Here is a 15,332-nt window from a genome sequence, read left to right on the forward strand (position 1 = left end):
ATTGGGAATGGAACTGGAGAGAGTGCATGAGGATAATAGGAGGACATTGATCATTTGGCGCCCAAGAAGACAACTGAACCTGCGAGTCGAGGCTAACAAGACGTATCATTTATACATTATTTAGACACGTCTGGGCTTCTTTTCCGCGGACGTTTTTGTTACATCAGGTTTGCATCATCAGCGTTGGATGGGGACACACCAGCAGTGACCTGAGACACGAGGAAGAAACTGTTACTTATGTAATTGTCTAATTTCTATCTTCCATCCAGAAGAAGAAACATAATTTAAACATCTACCGTCATAGCTCTCAGTTTGATCCTGATTTCAGATCTTTCAGTGCTTTCTCTCTGAAATACTTCTGCGGGAGCAAATAAATCCCACTTTGAGCAGCGTTAGTCAGTCGCAGCTGGCAATAAAAATTAATTTAGTAAATGTGGAGATGGATCAGGTTCCCTCCTGGCAGGGAAACCACCCCACAGACATGTTAACAACGTCTTCAGAGACCAATAAGGCCCATTTACAATAAGTGTCTGTTTTAAGTCGGTTGCTTTGTGTGTGCGTGTCTCACCACAGCAGGCTGTAAGGGGTCCCTCTGGTGTCAGCCGGAGAGCGGCCATTTGAGGCAGAGCAGCTTTAATGGAGTGATGCTGCACTTTCTCAATCACACAATTAAAGGCCGGTCTGGAGAGAGAGGGAGAGAGAGAGAGACAGTTCTGCTCGCAGTGTGGGGAGAAAGAGAGATAGCGTCTTCTACACACAGTGATTTATGTTGTGGTGTTGAGGAAAGAAGAGGCCTTGATAGATGACTTCATTAGAATTAATTAACAGAACCAAAGACCCGACACAGACAGAGAAGACAGAAGGCTAAGATGGTGGATTTGAGGGGAGATTGAGAGATAAAAGAAAAGGTGAGCCAAACACACAGAAGAGGTTTTATCCGGGAAAATAGAAAGGTAGAGCAGAAGGAGAGCAGATGCCTGAGATTAGGACGACAACAGGGACACGTGAGGAGGAAGCTTCTGTGTTTAGAGGTTAGAGGCATTAAGGAGGGTCACCGTGTCCCCGAAAGTGTTTTAATTTCACCTGCTTAGCTTCCCTTTGTGTAGACACGCACATAAATACATAAATCCAACACTTAAACTAGCTGCATCACACCAAGTGGCCCGTTTAGGAGACGGGCACCAGAGGGTTCAGTGTCGGGCTGATCCGCCGTGCGCCGCAGGCTGTGTCTGTTGGCTGAAGGCTTGGCTTTGATGGGCCAAATCACTGCCTCTCTCTTCTATCAGACATATCTATCAGCTCAGCCCTTTGTATCTTTCGTCTCCCCCCTCCGAAGAGATGGAGGCCAGAACTCCAGCGACTCCGCTCAAACTCCCATCCACTTCTTTTTTTGTTTTTTTGTTTTTTTGTACATCTCAAACATTTCTTGACGTGTTCAAATGGCATTTTAGACAACAGAGCTCAGCCAAGACTGGCATGCAGTGTTTTTGACTTATCACGGTGCGCCTCGGCTTTGACATGTTGGGCCTCTGCTGGACATACAGACGAGCGCCGACGCTGCCGCGTAGTTGGGAAGCAGGAATTTTTAGCCCTGGAAGAAGTCTAAAGGAAAGACAGCGCAGGAGGACAACGAGGGCCGAGATACAGGAATGAAAGCATATTTTTTGCAGAAGCAGTCGAAATGTTTCGCGAATGCTCTCCCGAGAGCAAAAAACACACGAGCTTCCCATGTTTTCTACATGTGTGACACGTTTACCACATGTTGCAACACATGATAATATGCGTAAATATACGTAGAAAAGTTTTCAAATGGGAATCAACTTGGGCTTCACACATTACGCCATGAAAATGTTCCAAAACCACGTTTCCCAAAATGCATGTTTCACGTGTGCACATGGTCACGTGAGTTTTTGCACTTGAAATTCATGTAGTTTTTCTGTGAGGGATTTTGAGTTATAATTAGTTAAAAGACTGACTTTGTAAACAGATGATAAGTTTATGGCTGCCCTCTGATTAATCAGCAACAAGAAAATGTAAGTCAGTCTGAGCTGGGAAAACGTAGCTTCAGTTCAGATTATGTATTAATTTTCATGGTCCATACATTAGTAAAGTGCTATATATCCTCTCTCGACAGTCATTATGAGCTGCCAGTTGAAAGCTGGGTGAGCCGCTGTAGGCAAGGAGCACCTGTCAGTACTCATCCATCCATCAGCGTCAGCTTGAACTCCGGGCTGAGGGACGGAAGACGGCCCTCAGAAGACCAGCGCGGCCTCGCCAGCTGAGAGCAATAATTAATCTAATTCCCTCTCAATTCATTTGGCACACCTATAATCCATAGGTACAAGCGGCACAGATGTGCTGCTGAAAAGTGTCAAATTAAATCTAAAATATAACCAGTTTGTAGCACGATTCCTGATCTCTCTCTTTTTTTTTTTTTCCTTTTAATTACATCACCTGTCTCACCCCTCCCTCCCGCCCTCCTCTCCCCACGTCTATCTGTCTCATCTCAGATGGTTTCAGGCACCAAACGGGTGGTCACATGACATGGCTGGGTAATCAGTAGGTATTAGTGCGTGTTAACAACCCCAAAGCTGAACAAGACAATTCCCCTCTCGATATTAAAGAGATAACACAGCAGAGGAGCAAAAAGCAAATGGCCCGAAGCCTCCAGCTATGCTCCTCTCCAAAGTTGTTTTCCTGGAAAATTAGGCGATTGACTAATGGAGTAAATGCTGTTAATTACCAGCACCAGTACCCCCAAACAGTCGTCTCTGCCTGTAACTAATAAGAAATCAATTAGCTAATGAATTGGTCATTAAGTGAAAAGCTAATCTTGGCCGAGGTATTTTTTAATGATTATTTTTTGCCTATGATCCTGGCTAATTGCCGTTGTCATACGGCGCTCTCAGCTTTCAGCATGCCTAATGAAGCTTCATTAGATCATAACTGGCACTCTTGGAAGATTCGCGAGCAAACCTGCTTCCCAATTATTTTTAATTGCCAGACATTCTGCACAAACAAGTGCTGCTGCACCTTGCGGAACAGGAGAGCTCTGGCTGGCTGCGCCGTGTTTCCTTCATGACTTCATTTGAAGCGATTAGAGCGCGGGGCAGGGTCGTCGCCGAGCTGCTGTTGTCTGGTGGTGGATTTAAAGAGCCCATCAGCTCAAACTGCTGGGCTCATCATTGCGCTTCCTTCCTCACTTTGATTTGGACTGTGTGAGAAAAAGCTGCTGCTTCCAACGTGGCTGTGTGTCACAGACACTGACGGACACACACACACACACACACACACACACACACACACACACACGCGCGCGGACACACACACGGACAAAGAGAGATTCATGCATTTCACTGGAATTTTTGCACAATTACAAAAACACAAACAGAGGCAAATACATAAACACACACACACACACTGTCTGCACCGCCATACCTGTACATGTGTCAGCTGACAGAAACAAAGGAGAGAGAGCATCCCTCCCGGGCATGAATAATTAAGAAAAGACAAAAGAGCCTTGTTTTTGTTTTTTTTGCTCCTGTATCTCCTTCTTTTGTGTGTCTAGTAAACCCCAGTGCAGCGTACTCTGAGTTCTCCACTAATAAGATGGAGGCTCGTTCTCTCCACGGTGCTCACACAACACGTGTTTCCAATCTGACCCTGTACAAGTATCTCTCTCCAACGTGAAGAGGCTCGCGGTGAAAACAGAACCGCTGAAACTCTGTCAATCCCGCTGATGTGTTTCGACAGTTTATCCCGAATTTGCCTTTCCCTGCGACGTCAGGTCTTTTCCTCCACCACTGCTCCAGATGACAAACACAAACAACGCCACTTCAATGGCACGGGATTGAAACACTGTTTTGTTTTGCAGGAACTTACAAAGAGACAGAAGAAACGCGTCCAAAATCAATTGCTTGTTCTCAGAACAATAGTTGCGGAGCTCAGACCTAGTTTAGTTAAGCAGGGAGCTGCACAATGTTATTACCACCTGTGCTTAGCAAGATTTGGTGATGGAGCCTCTGCATTAATACAGCTGTCAAGAAAAGGCATATTCATCCAATCATAATAACATTTATTTGCCAAAACATTGTGCCTTTGAGACAGCAGCCAATCCTCCTTTATTCCAGGGGCTTGATTTTGTGGCCAAAGTAATGAACTGCACTTCTACCAAACCCCCAGGTGCCTTTGTGTGTGTGTGTGTGTGTGTGTGTGTGTGTGTGTGTGTGTGTGTGTGTGTGTGTGTGTGTGTGTGTGTGTGTGTGTGTGTGACACACTGAGGAGAGGGCTGGGCCTACTTCACTGGGACGCTGAAGTTTGACGGCGGATGAATGGCACTCCAGATGTCTATCAATATTTAGCAGTAAACATGGGAGGCAGGCAGGGAGACGTGGCAGCTGAGAGCACGAGGTGGTGCAACGGTGAACTGCTGACTTCCAGTTTAACCACTTAAAGAGGTGAAGCCTCCCCGAAGCTGACGGTGCCAGCCACAGCTGTGACACCTGGCTGCCACGGATTTGTTGGCAGTAGAAACTTTTTTCCATACATATTTTTACTTAAATCTACCGAAGATTTCTAAAGACGACCAGGTCGTCTAAACATTTCAACACGACAGTTGTGTTCTTCAGGTGCTCCTTTTAATGACTGCAGAAAAATAGAAACACAAATGACTTATTACAACCTGTCTGTGGCGTTACGATCAAGTGGTGACCTGCTGTGAGGTCACCTACTGGATTGTGAACTGATGTTTTTGAAGCCTCGAGTCTCACATTTCGGCTGTCACCATCTTTTTGGAGCCAGATGTGGCCTTATTTGGAGGAAGTGGATATAACTGAGAACAACAGACTGTATATAACTGGAAGTGCCTTAAAGTATAATACCACTGGGTGCCACTAGAGGTTGGTTTCAAAAAGGCTCTGGCTCCATAGACTCCCATTCAACTTCCCTCATCAAACACAAAGTCAATACATTTTTGTCATTCACTAAAGTCACTTCTTATTACTGGTTTTCTGGCGGTCCGCATCTACAGGTTCCCAATCAGATTGAGTCGAATCCACCGCTCACTCTTCTCCAGCTTCTCCAAATATGGTCGCTTCCGGCTCCAAAATATCAAGATGGCGAAAGCCAAAACCCGAAACTCAAGGCTTCAGAGCGGCAGTTTACAAAGGTGACATCACAGTTGGTTGCTGCTTGCTGAGACCCGGGGACACTTTGCCCGCCCACCTCTGCTGGAAATCTGACTGCACCACAGGCCTGTCAATCAACACAACCCCAAACATAGGTCTTTTTGAGGCCTGATATCTAATTGATGGTGGGATTATTTCCTGAAGGACCACCAGAAAACTGATCAGAAGGAGTGACTTTAGTAAATCACACCATATTCACTTGTCAAAACAAATTATTGACTTTTTATGTCATGAGAGAAGTTGACGCTTTTGAATAGAAGTCTATGGAGCCAGAGGATTTTTTTTTTGAAGCCAGCCCCTAGTGGTCCTCAGTGGGAGTTCACTTCCGCACTGGCTTCACTTTTCAGACCCGGAGACTACATTCATTTTAGTTTTTTCTACAATCGTGGTTTTGTGCACAAGCATGAACAAGGTCATAAACTACGACCTTCAACCTCTCTGTACGTTTGTGAAAAGGCCTCATTCATATCTTCAAAACTTTTTCTGTCCAATTGAAAGCTGCAACCTTTTTTTTTTCTTTTTTCTCATATTTAAACTGCGGCAAATATGAGCGATTGTTGTTGGCATAAAACAAAAGTGTTATGTGACCGAACGCGTAGCATCAACGCAAAAATAAAAACAGGTGCAAACCAATAACGACCAACACCTCTCAGCAGAGTGGCTGACATACACACGGATAACTATTTTAGTTTTAAAGATACACTGAAGCACATAAGTCATCTTTACCCGTCTCTCTCTCGCCCTTAAACCTACACAGTTTAACTCCAACACACACACACACACACACACACACACACACACACACACACACATGCATTCAAATCAGATTGCAGCACATCTAATTGAAGTTTATGATGCAGTGGAGAGCATATGCTCATTGAGCCAATTGAATCATTAGAAAAGCACACAGTAGGCCGAAGACCTGCCAGAACTGCAGCTGAGTAAAATATGTGAGTGTCCGGATCGGCTGTCCAAGACCGTTACTGAGACGAAACGTGCAAACACGCAGACACACACTCAAACAGACACATCTCACGTGCGGCACGACATGCTTCTCCGTTATGCAAATCCGACATTCAGTGGTGTGGTTGTATCCGGCTCTGTGCCTCGATAGCTTCCCTCACCTCGCTTCCTCCCCCCCACCCCCCACCCCCCCCACCCCCGCCGCCGCCCCCCACCCAATTTCCTGGGAGCCGGTGGAGCTCTGACATCCACACACGTTCTGTCTGACATCGGGCCCTGTGGTGAGATGCTCCTTGACCGGCCTTGATCCGCAGAGGAGAGAGTAAGTGGAGGGGAAGTAAGATAGACAGCAGCAAAGACAGCCCGTCAGAGTTAAAGGCAAACAGACATTAGGCTTTCCAGAGCTGCAGTTGCTCTCTCTGACTCTCCTCCGCTCCGCACTTTATAAAATTTATATGACGCATCAGAAAGGCCACAAGAGCCTCTTTGATTGTGGAACTGTGTCTGAAAAATACATCAGTCGCCATCTTTTCTGGCGGGCAGGCTGGGAGACAGAACGAAAACACTTGGCGCGTTTCACACACCCTTTCACGCTCTCATTCGCAAACAACATGGCACACACAAAAGGCAGAAGACGGAGGAAGAGTCACAGACACGACACACACACAGACACAGATACATTTAGTTGCATGCAGCTTCGCCCTGCTCGTCTGTGAAGCGGTGGGATGCAGCTCCTCAGTGTCATCTCTAATCGCTGTGATCTAAACGTATAAGAATTGATGGTGCCTTCCACCAAATGCTGTTATGGGGGACCTGGTTTGTTTATTTAATGAAGCCAGTGTCACAGCGGATCTGCGTCCTTGCCTTTGGAAACGGTGGCAGGTGTTGGTGGCAGATTTCCCTCAAACAGGGCCACTGAATTAACAAATCAAATTAACATAACACTGGCGTCAGATCTGGGGGCCTGTTTCTCTGGCACGGCTGTCCCTGTAGTTTGCCTGTATTGGATGCTCCCCTCTTGTGTCCAGATGTCCCCACAGTGCCAGCTTCCTCTGCCCAGAAACCACTGAACTCGGCCCAGACTGGAAATAAAACGCGGGCAAGGGCAGAGCATTTTCCTTCGACAAAAGTTTTTCTGTGTCCTGTAAAACATCCCAGAACTGAACCCTGTACTTGTTGAGGTTTACCAGATGGTTTCTGTGTTTTTGTGTGTGTTTGTGAAACGTCTTGATGGTGGTGGTGATAATGTCCTCACCACAGGAAGTGAGAAGCTCCACTGAATGCAGAGTATCATTAAATCTTTATTTCAGGGAGGATAGTCCCTGTAGGGATTATAGGAAATACTGGTGATGAAGTTAAAATCCACAAAAAGAGATAAATGGAATTGAATACACTGAAATGGATATGACTGCAGATGGATGGTGATTTTCAATGGTTCAAAACTGGATGGAGGTAAATAGGATATAGACAAAATTACTCTGAGACACAATAAATTAGAAAGTAACATAATATTTTGCATTGAAATTTATAAAGTGGAACCCAATGAGACCAATAAATTGACTTTATTTGACATATCTGCACTCGTATTTTATTGCCAACACGGTAAGTATTGTATTGGCAGATAGTGTGGAGGTAAATGGATGAAAAGAACAGAATTATTCCAGATAGAATTTTTTTGTTCTAAAATGTTTTGAGAATATTTACATGGTTTTAATTGTTCTTAGAGGTATAACGTTTCTAAAAATAAACTGTTAACATCCTTAAAAAAAAATTCATAACTTAGTAAAAACATTATATCTTAATTCTTAAAATGTTTTGTCGGGCAGATTTTTGTAATATCCCCAAAATGTTATTATTTCATAGCAGGAGATAAATGTTTTGTGGTATCGTTCTTAAAATGTTGTTAGAGAACGTCACCTTTAAGAAGAACATTCTGAGGACAATAAAGCAGGATCTTCCACTGAAAACATTTTTATCTGAGTTTATTCTACGTTTTTAATAATAAAAAAAAGTCTGTTTAAGTGTTGTGAACAGAGCTGAGCGGTTTGAAACATTGACAGTCAAAAGTCTGAAGTTTCCCAGAAATCACAGTGAATTAGTCCGACTGAAGCTGGTCAGAAACTTAACAGCCTTGTGCAGCACATGAACTTAGAAGTCTATCTGAAATCTGACTTTTAATTAGGTCTAAGGCAAAAAAATATATCTATCTTTATGAAGCCAGTGGATGGATTTGGATGGATAAAAAAATATGTAATTAGAAAGGACCAGACAGGAGCAAAAGATCAGAATTTTAACTTCTTAAATCCATCATTCACTCCTCCGCATATAATAAACACTCAATACTTTACGCAATAATAAGCAGTAAATATAGATTTCAAGTATTTACTATGTCTCAACATTTTTGCTTCATTACCTACATTTCTATATGTTGTACATTTACACACTCAAAAATTCAGCCACTAAAATAAATTGGTGGACAGTGGATGCAGTGCACTGAGTAATAAATTGGTGAGTGATTCCTCACAGCCTTCGTCTGACCTGAACTCAACTATAATATGACAGATTTTTTGTGTGGACCTCGAACTTACAATACCAAAATGTAAAAATACTTCATTATTCACGTTTGCATTTCAGATCGGTTTTTCTAGCCGCCTCGGAGCAGAACTTCACATCGACCGCAGGACCGACATCTTAAGACTTAATGGAGCTGATGCGTCGAACAGTTACTTAAACATTGAACATCGCTACCATTGCTTCCTTGTTGTGTGTCTGATCTGGTGAGTCCATTATTCGCTCTCCTTGTGCCACTGATTCGTTCTTCACTGATGGTTGATGAGAGCAGAGACAGAGAACCAAAACAATGAGCTGAAAGAGGCAAAGTTAGATGAGGATTTGTCATAATTAGCAACTCCGCTGCGTTACACATTATCATCTGAACATTGTTGATCCACGCAGCTTTAGATAGACATAAATTGAGCAATATTTACTCTGAAGAATGGCACCTTTGTAGTCGGTCCAGGTGGAATCGAATATGTTTCATAAAGTTTTTAGGTTGGTAAATCTATTGCAATGCATCATATTTGAGCCCATCCTATTTATTGTGTGTAAAATTTGAATCTACTTCCCCGAACTGGGGTAAACTGAACAGCGCTGTGAGGCTGAGTGAATGTGGATGCTGCTGTTTGCGGACGTAATGTAGGTTTATGGAAAAGTAGAAGCGTCTAAACTGACTGTAAACTGGCTGTCACAGTCACTTACGGCCTCCCAATCCATCGACTTGATGTTGTGGATGTGCTGGCAGTGCAAACAGAGACGGCCCAGAGACTGTCTCCTAGTGTTAAAACAGTTAGCAGCATTTAGCTTCATTAAACAGAATATTAATGGATTTGGAATGAGACTACCGAGCGCCATTTAAACCTCAAAGTGAGCTGATATGCAGATATAAATTCCATTATCTCCATTTACCTCGTCGTTTATTCACACGTTGACAGCGGTAAACAAAAAGCGGAGAGTTGAAAATGAACGATTGTCGTCCCCGCGCGAGCTTTTACAAAACATTGTTTCTCGCGGCAAAAACTGGTTGTGACGTTACATTTTCTAATCACCTGATCTGCCTCTGCCAGCCGCACTTCAATGACACTACCTGTCCCGAGGAAAACATTTAGAGTGAAGGCACACGTCCAAACGACTCAGTGTCGCGCACGCCGTCCCGAATAAAAGGCCGGACGCCGCGGCTCGAGTCGTAAATGACACGAGTTCTGATGGAAAGCGGGAAAGAGGAGGTTTTTATTCATAATTATTGGTTTCAATCCTCGACACAACGCGCCGCTGCAGCGTGCCGGTGAACGGTGACGGCGTGGAGAGTTATGCTAATGGCTGTGTTGCAGTGACAGCGGATGGCTCAGTCAATCATAAACACCTCTCATCTCATAATCACAAGCCAGAAGCAGGCCAGGGATGCCTGCGAGACGCGCCACGGCACAACACTGACAAATATAATGATCAACAACCGCTGGGAATGTACCCTCAGATCCACAAACGTGACACGAGACTCAAAACTCTGCAGCTGTGCCCGCGTACGTGTTTTAGAAGTAAGCAAATAGTGGAGATTGCCGGCATTTAATGAGTAAAGAAAATCCAAATCAGGCGCGGAACGAAAGTTTGCAGATACCTTAAATGAAGGAAAAACCCAAAATCTGTCAGAGTCCTCTCTCCACATCCCCGCTGTTGGGAGTTTAGGGGGGTGGGGGTGGGGGGGAAGAAAACCACAGCAGCAGCCACCGCGCCTCCCTCAGCTCTGTCCATTTCCATAAACGCTGCTGGCTGTCTCACCTCCACCAGAAACACTGCTAGGCTAAAAGCCCTGGCATATCATTTCCCTCCTTCTCACTCTCACCTATTCTGAACCAAATGTTCATTACCATGCAGTCTGCCTCGGAGAAAGAGAAGGAGCGAGCGACGAGGAGTACAGAGCTGAGATCATTGACAGCTTGATGTGACGAAGGTCAATTGAAATAACAGGTTTTTGTGTGTTTATACTCTAAATGGGCCACTTGTGTCGGCTGTTCTTGGCTCCGTGCAGAAGGAGAAGCTGGGGAGCGCTGTGGCTACAGGGCCGTCGCAAGTGTGAGGCCGGCACGCACACACACACACACACTCGCACGCACACACACACACACGCACTCACACTCTCACACTCTCACTCACTCACTCACTGTAATGAGCAGGTTATGCTTAGGCACAGGCTGCTAAAATCTGTAATTATAATCAACCTCTCTCCCCGCCTCTCCCCCTCGTCTCCGTCTCCCTTTTCCTCTCTCTTTCTCTTTCTCTTTTTTCCGCCTACATCAGTGAGCAGGCATCAGGGAATCCTTCACTAAGCACCGCAGGTAATGAGTTTATTGATTAACATGCAGAGATGAAGCAGCTCTCTCAAATTAGTGTTGTTTTACATTATTAGATGGACTCGGGGCATTTCGGAGCGCTACAAGACCATTACCTCACTGCAGTCCCAAAACTCACATATACATTAACTCTATTACTTAACGTTAAGGAGCAAAAAACAAATATTTAAAAAAATCCTTGGCCAAACTGTGCGTGAGGAGTTTTGTACATCCCAGAATGCTTTGCTGTCAGTCCACTAAAACAGAGTGATTTTTGATGCCCGGCGCTCTCTGTGTGCGTTTGTATGCAGGTAGAGTGCGTGTTCTGTCAGGCGACTGGCAGCTCTGCATCTGGCCAACCATCTGGATGAGGAAGATCACATGTGACCCACATAAGTGGTGTGTGACGCCGCTCTCTGACACGTCTCACAGTCGCACCGTAACGGCGTCAAAAAGTGGTGAGAGGCAGCAGATGAGTTCTGGGATGTATAATAAATGGATGAATAAGATGGATGAACGTATAATGAGTCAAAGAAGCGTTTGCATGGCTTGACGTGACAGAAGTTTAAAAGTTGATGCAACTCAAACGGCTCCGGCTGATTCCTAAAGACATCCTTATTTCTGTTGGAAAGAGAGAAGCATCAGGCGGCAATAGTACAAAAACTATTGAAACCTAGAATCAGCAGCAGATTCTGGAAATCCTAACTTGATGTGCCAAGTGGTCTGAAAAATGAACCATCTGTCTAACAACATCTATCACAGGATCTCTTCAGCCAATCAGACGAACCGTACGATAGCATGAGAGCGTAACAAGCAGTACGGGGACAGCTGCTTGTTGTTGTCATTGTTGTTGTTAGTTTGCATGCTGATGGAGGGTTCTCATTCAGTGGTAGTGGTTGGCGTACAGATGACGCTATCGCAGCATCTCAACTCTTCAGCTGCTGCCAATGTTGTTTTCAAACGAACACATACATTAAAAAAAAAAAACAGCTAGCAGTTCCTCCGAGGACGCTCATCGGTCCGAAACCGCTGCGTTTCGTCCATAACTTCAAGACAGGATGGATTATTCTGATCTCTCAAGGAAACCGAAATGTTGAATTTCAAACAAAAACACAGAAGGAGAACGTTTTTTTGTTGCATTTGTTTGGATCAGTTCGACCAGAACGTCTCCGAAGAGTTCTATCGGACGTCGAATGCGGACGCAACTTTAACCGCTTTCTTTTTACTTTCGACTGCCTGGAAAAAAAAAGAAAAATAATGTTCCTTTAATTTGTACAGAAAGGTGACATGAGATGTAATTTCCACTCCCCTGGCTTTACTGTTTTGCATCTCAAACAGCTGTAGAGCAGTGAGAATGACAGGCGGCCCTCTGACCACAACCACCGGGCCGGCAGTGTAAATTTAGGCGGGGATAGTGAAGCAATACTGCCACAGTTAGAGCTGCCATTGAGCAAGGGCCTTATCCTCAGCTGCTCCATTGCTAACCAGTAACTGGTTTTACTGAAAAGCTTCCAGATGTGAATGTAGAAAGCAGCCTGACAGCCAGCACGGCCTCAAAAGAAAGCGTCTCTCTCTGTTTTAGCGCAGCGACACTGGATTTAATGACCATTATTCACCCAGTCATTTAACTAAACGTCTTTTCTAATATCTTCTCTTTCATAACGGAAGAGAAAAAACGCAGAGAAAAGTCATGCTGTCATGTGACCTCCTCCCCCACCCCACCCCTCTTCAAACAGCCCTACCCCATCAACAACACAAACACACAAACACAAATCCCTTTAAACAGCCTGTCATGTACTCTCAGCGTATCACACGCTCATCCTGCAGGAAGGTTACCCGCACTCACTGCTCAGCCAGAGGGGAGTCCCTCAACTCAGGTTTCCCCCCTTTGCCAAGCGGATACTTCCTCTGAAGGTTCCTGGTGCGCAGCATGTCAGAGGCGCTATGAAGATACCAGCGAAAATGGCAGAGCAAAAGAAGTGGCGTCAATCTCCCACCGCCGGTGCCTCTCTCCCGCCACTTTGATGTGATGGCTTTGTGATGTGGAGGAGCTGTCAGATTAGCGGGCCTGTCACGGCTCTGTCTGCTCTTCTGTTGGGCTTGACAGAGCCTGTGATGGAGCTCAGACTAAACAAAAGGGTTATCACCTTCCCCGTGCTCGACCACACTTCTCTTTCATATACGGGGAGGAGGGAGGAGAAGGCATCCGTCCTCCGCGCGCAGAGAGGAGTGGAGGAGGAGAGCACGTCACCCTTCAACCGCCATCAAAAAAGGCGAGAAGAAACGCAAGTACGTGCACGGTACCAACCTCCAACTAAATACACCTATAAGATAGATAGAGGGAGGGAGGGAGGGAGGGAGGTACTTATTCTAAAGAAAGTAAGAAACAGACTGAATTCAAACAGCAAACCTCAACACATCCTTCGACAGGAAGTCCCCTCCTGCATGGACTTCCTCTTAAATACAGATGTTACTTGAAATGAGGCATAGAGAAAGCGATCCGTTCACCGGACACCTGGCGCCCACAGGTGCAGTGTGTGTGTGTGTGTGCGTGTGTGTGCATGTGTGCGTGTGTGTGTGTGTTTGCGAGATTGTTTCAATGAGGTGAAATAGCTCACTAATGAGGAGAGAGTGATCACTGCTGACACCGCCAGGCTCTCGCAGTAATACGAACTTCCTGTTTCGAGTAATTCTTATTTCCTGTTCGACTTGTACTGCAATTAAGAGGCCGGGGCCTTCGCTGCAGCCTGCATTACTGCGCGCCTCTGCGGACTCTCTGTTACAAGAAATGCACTGTCCAGACTTCACATATCACCATCTGTAAATCAAAACAAATGATTAGAGAGATCGCCTCCAGCAACAGATAAATACGGGCCATCCGGGTACTTGTGAAGCAGCGGACTCGTTGGAAACGCTTCTGTTTTCTATTAATAACCATTGGCAATGCAAAGCGGTTAATTCTTACCCTTCAACAGTATGTTGGCACGAATGGCCAAATATCCCAACGTCAATACGACTAACAATTCTCAAAGAGAAATGCAGCGCAGGGTTTTAGATTTGTTTTTTTGGGCTGTGACGCACAGCAAAAAAAAAAAGAAAAAAGTATTGATTAATTGCAGTGTCATGGCGACGGCGCGGTACACCCATCGCAGGGCGAAGTCCCTTCCTGAGTTTTCCCGTTGGTGTCCACGATTTAGCCGTAATTTAACAATAAAATCCACGTCCTCGGAGCAACGTGCAGAGACGTTTCCTTCAGGAAGCTGCACAACGCTGTGTAACTTGCCTGAGAGGCAGCTGAGGGGCTGTTGAAGAGTAATAAAGCCGTGTATCGCTGAGGTCTTCTTCAACTGACAAATTACGAAGGAATTTATTGGTGTGAGTGTGCCACTTTCCCTCCCCGGACCTCTGCCTGACGAGACATCTGTTATTCAAATAATGTTTTCAAATAAAAAAATTTTTAAAAAAATGCAGAAATTGTTGGCCGACGCTGTCGTAGCAGCTGATGACAGAGCGAGAAACAGAGCGACGGAGGGAGATTGAGAGAGAGAGCATATTGAGTTGGTTAATAGTAAAAAAGAACAGTTTGAATAACAATGACAGAGGAGGAGATAATGAGGTGTTTTGATGTGACACGAAAGACAGAAGGATCTAACGGAGGTAGTCAGCGAGAGCTGCGCGGCTGCACTACGGGTCAGTTCACACACACACACACACACACACACACACACACACACACACACACACACACACACACACACACACACACACACACACACACACACACACACACACAAACAAACATATTCACAAAGACACACTAGTTGCACACACTGAATGAAATTCATGCACAAAAAAACACACACACACACACACACACACACACACACACACACACACACAATACCAGACTCTGGCCTCATCTGTCACGTCTTTCTTAAAACACACTCTAACACATGCAAACAACGGCAATACATGTGTATGTGTAGCCGAAAGGCACAGAGTATTAAAGCTAATGTATATGAATCAGTTTTGCCTTATTGTTTTCAGATCATTAAACAGCCACTGAGTATGTTTATTTAGCCTCCTTGTGGGGACTGAAGTTGTTTTTTTTTTAGTGACAGAGAGCTCGTCATTATAATCATCCAGTTTTTATTTACGTTAATCCATTCATTGATTTATTCATCATTTGGGTATTTTGTGAAGAGAGTGAGCCGTCGTGGTCCGAGTACATGAACGTAAGTCCATGTAATGTCCTCTGAAGTGGTAGAAACCTGACGGTGTGTGTTTGTAGTGGGTAAAT

Source organism: Embiotoca jacksoni, unplaced genomic scaffold (assembly GCF_022577435.1).
Source record: "Embiotoca jacksoni isolate LCO1_2020_lvr unplaced genomic scaffold, fEmbJac1.0.p SCAF_2, whole genome shotgun sequence".
Classification (NCBI taxonomy): Eukaryota; Metazoa; Chordata; class Actinopteri; family Embiotocidae; genus Embiotoca; species Embiotoca jacksoni.